Raw genomic sequence first — 4,576 nt, 5'->3', positions numbered from 1 at the left:
GAGCCTCAGCCGCGAGCTAGGCTCGCGCAAGGTGCTGGAGAGGCTCCGGGGGGGAGGAAACTTCCCTCAGCTTCGTTCCCCCCCGCCCGGTTTGCAGAGAGCACGGAGCCCGCGGGCGGCCCCAGCAGCGGCGCTTCATTGGGTTCAGCCTGCCTCGTGGCAGCGGCGTGGCCATGCTCTGCTTGTTCCTTCACTGGCCTACATGAGGGGTTTCCCCTTCCCCGCTGCTTAGGCGCCTCCTGCTGCAAAGGGGCAGCAATGTCTCTGCTGCAGCTTCATGAAACGTACATGCGTCTACGTGATAGCTTCACGTTTTACCGGACCGTCCTGTCGTTTGTGCTGGCTGAAGGTAAAGGCTCCCCAGAAGCAAATGGAACTAGACCGATTTTCACCAGCTTGTTGGGAGTCTGGCCCCCAGGTTTACTTTATATTAAAAGTATCAGGGGGTAGCTGTGTTAGTCTGTATCTACAAAAACAACAAGGAGTCTGGTGGCACCTTAAAGACTAACAGATTTATTTGGGCATAAGCTTTCGTGGGTAAAAAATACTCTGGGTTTGAATAGGGACTGGGAGTGGCTGGCTCATTACAGAAGCAGCTTTTCCTCTCCTGGAATTGACACCTCCTCATCTATTATTGGGAGTGGACTACATCCACCCTGATCGAACTGGCCCTGTCAACATTGGTTCTCCACTTGTGAAGTAACTCCCTTCTCTCCATGTGTCAGTATATAATGCCTGCATCTGTAACTTTCACTCTATGCATCTGAAGAAGTGAGGTTTTTACCCACGAAAGCTTATGCCCAAATAAATCTGTTAGTCTTTAAGGTGCCACCAGACTCCTTGTTGTTTTTATATTAAAAGGTTTCTCTATTGCATGTGTCACTTGCTTATGGGCCCTCGTCTGGGTAGGTTTGAACACAGGCGCTTAAATACTGCAGAAACACTCTAAATGAAAGGATCCTGCCATATATGTCCTTAAACAAATTAACTTCCTTTACTAGCAAAGTTGCAGAGAAAATTATCTAAAATGTTTCCATAGACGTTCACTTAGCTGTGTTTAATGTCTCACCCTTAGGTTGGAATGGAAAAAGAAAGGCAAGTCATAACCACTAGATATTACTATTAATGGAAGCATTGCAAGAGTGAAGATAAATATCTAGGAAGACTAAACCATGATACTTTAGAGATGAATCACAGTAAAACAGTATCTGTGTTCTAACAAATCCTCAGTGAAAGTGCGTGAATTTTACATAATTACCACTGAGAACCTTCTTCTGACCCTAGCAAAATATTAAAGGAATTTATTTTCAACAATAATAAAGATCTCAGTATGCCTCTCCTATATAGTCCAGTACAGGTATAAGGAGATTTGGGTCATCCCCTCCAAACATGCACAAACAGAACTAGGAATTTGTATAGCATTCTATTTGAGGGATTAACAGGAAGAAAGCAATGAGAACTGTATACACTGGATTTAGATTAAGAATCATGGGACTTTCCCCATGTTCACACTGGCCCTCAGATTCATTTGAATGCCTTGGCCTCAGTCTGTAAGCTGCTATCTCACTTCTAACTTGACCTTTCTGGTGTCATAGTTCATTTTCTCTCCTCAGGGATTTCCAACAGTGATTATCCCTTGTTTAAGAAAGTTGCAGTATCTAAAAGAAAACCGGTCTAGTTTCAATACAGCAAGCAAAACAAACAAACAAAAACATGAAATGTAAGGTGAATTTAAACTCTGTTAAACTAACGGTGAAACCTGTACTAGAGATCATTCTTTGTATTCAGCCTGTTTGCCTAAGGGTCTCTGCCCAAAAGCATCCTCTGAGAAAAGGAGTACAACTCTGCTCCACCTCTTAAAAGGCTAGGTCTACACTACAGCGGGGGTCCGACCTAAGATACGCAACTTCAGCTACGTGAATACTGTAGCTGAAGTTGCGTATTTTAGGTCGGCTTACCTGGCTGTGGGGACGGGGGAAAGTCGACCACTGCCGCGCTGCCGCCGACTCCGCTGCCGCCTCTTGCCATGGTGGATTTCCGGAGTCGACGGCAGAGCGATCAGGGATCGATTTTATCGCGTCTTCACTAGACGCGATAAGTCGATCCCAGAACATCGATTGCCTGCCGCCGGACCCTCCGGTAAGTGTAGATGTAGCCTTAGTAACAAATATGTATTGGTTCCTTGAGCAGTTATTTAAAACAGGTTTAATCCTACTACAAAAACTCCCCACTGCTAATGGGGCATATAGCTTATATTAGAGTTTTGAATAACAGTGAAACTTCGTTGTATGGAAATGATTTGACCCCTTATGCATTCAAGAGCAGTGTGTTATACAAGAATAGTGTGTTATCAGCTGCAGTTAGTTTTTCAGGAGGTATTTGTTTAGCCCTTTCAGTTGGGCACTATATTCTCTGAAACCAGACTCTCCACAGGTTTTGAGGTGTTGAATTGGATTCTCCCTTTTTAGGGTTAGATCTCAAGCTCCACCTTTTGTACTGTTGCTGAGGAAGCATCAATGATCATCTACACCTTTCAGAAGTGGTGTGCCAAGTCTTCATTTATTCACTCTAATTTAAGGTTTTGCGTGCCAGTAATACATTTTAACATTTTTAGAAGGTCTCTTTCTATAAGTCTATAATATATAACTAAACTATTGTTGTATGTAAAGTAAATAAAGTTTTTAAAATGTTTAAGAAGCTTCATGTAAAATTAAATTAATGCAGAGCCCTCCAGACCGGTGGCCAGGACCCGGGCAGTGTGAGTGCCACTGAAAATCAGCTCGCATGCCGCCTTTGGCACACGTGCCACAGGTTGCCTACCCCTGATCTACAACTAAATGGTTCTGGAAGATTGCATCTGGTTCTAGCTTCCCAGGAAGTAGCATTCTCTGTTTTGAAATAGAGGTTTAATTCTTCCCTGGCTTCTCTTTGGTCACCCTTTACTGGAGACTCCTTACAAACATGTGTTAGAGACTACCCTAATTACACACATAAACTGGGGATGGAGATGAGATTCACCAGCCAGGATAGTCAAAATAAAGCCAAAACTGTTAATTTCAGTTTCATGCCTCTTTCCTCAAGGCCAGTTTTATTAATAAACAGAAGATGTAAAAGAGGTCAGAGCAATACAAAACAGTGGATAGCAGAGGCCTGTTCCACTTTCTACAAGTTAGGTTGGGACAAAACATACCCTTTTCCCCTTTGTAGCTACTCCAGGCCACCTGCTTCAACAAGCTTACCCCCAATCCTCATCTTTCTCAAAGTGACTCACCTGCATTCTTTTAAATAGTCTCCAGCAGGCAGTCACATGTCTGATCAGTTGACCTATCTCCATCATGTATCCTGCCTGGAGACCACAACTCTCAGAATCTTCCATTCTCCAGGGATTTACTCCTGTAACATGTACTGGCCATATCTGTAATTACATGTCAGCATTCTGTTACAAACCTCCTGTCTTAAGAGACTGACATAAAGTCTCCTCAAATATACTACACACAGTTCCAATCCAACTCTATTAGAAAATCTATCTCAAAAAGCTATGGACTGTTAGTATCTTTGGCAGTTGAAAACAGGTTTCACTGTTATACCTGTAAATTATACATAGCACAAGACCCTTGGCTGACCTAACAGCAGCTATAATAAGCATAATTCTCCTCCTTTACATTGGTGTAAATCTGATGTACAGTTTTGCTGACACACTCTTTATCATGAGTCTCACAATATTTAGTGTTTTTCTTAAATTCCCAGATGATGGAGGCATGTGATTAGGCAAAGAAAAAACACCTACAATTTTATTATTCTCATGACTTTTGAACACTTGGGATTAGTAATACTGTACTGGGAATAATGGAATTACATTGATCTAAAACTGGTGTGAACGAAGGAGATTGTGGCCTGCTGTTTCTTGCCAAACCCCCTGTTCTCTGTAGCTATTCCATCCTGTCTTGTAACATCTGCAAGAGCAGGCCAGTCTTCCTATGGTTTTCAGACGCCTATTAAATACTAGGGCTACATTATATTCATATATATCTACATGGACTGGGCACTAGAGTGGGAATCAAGACACCTGGATTCCATTCTAGGTTCAGCTATTGCCTAGCTGTGTGACCTTTAGCAAATCACTTCTCTGTGCCTCAGTTCCCCCTTAGGCAAACTGGGAGTAGTTATGCTTAGCTACCTCTTAAAAATGTTAATAAAAACAGATAAGCATTATGAATAAACTAACAAATTTAGGTGGACTGCATATAATGCAAAAAACTATGCTAATAAACTGGCATTAAACTGCTTGCATATAAAGAATAACAAAGCAACATGTTGCAATAAAATAAATGTTTATTGTCATGCTGGCACTGCAGTTGTCTTTTTGGATAGCCATATAATTAATGTGAATTGCCAGCTTTGCTTTAAAATTATGCATCAAAAGTTTAGGCCACATGTTGCAGTCCTTTATGATTGAACTAGATGCATCTTAATACATTTTTAATTAAGATCTTTTTTGTGTTCTAGGACAAGATATTTGATACTGCATTGTATGGGACAAGAAGTTCTTAAAAGGAGAAGACACATATAGGAAAGG

The sequence above is a fragment of the Emys orbicularis genome, chromosome 7 (assembly GCF_028017835.1).
Source record: "Emys orbicularis isolate rEmyOrb1 chromosome 7, rEmyOrb1.hap1, whole genome shotgun sequence".
NCBI classification, from domain to species: Eukaryota; Metazoa; Chordata; order Testudines; family Emydidae; genus Emys; species Emys orbicularis.
This window is presented reverse-complemented; position numbering follows the sequence as displayed.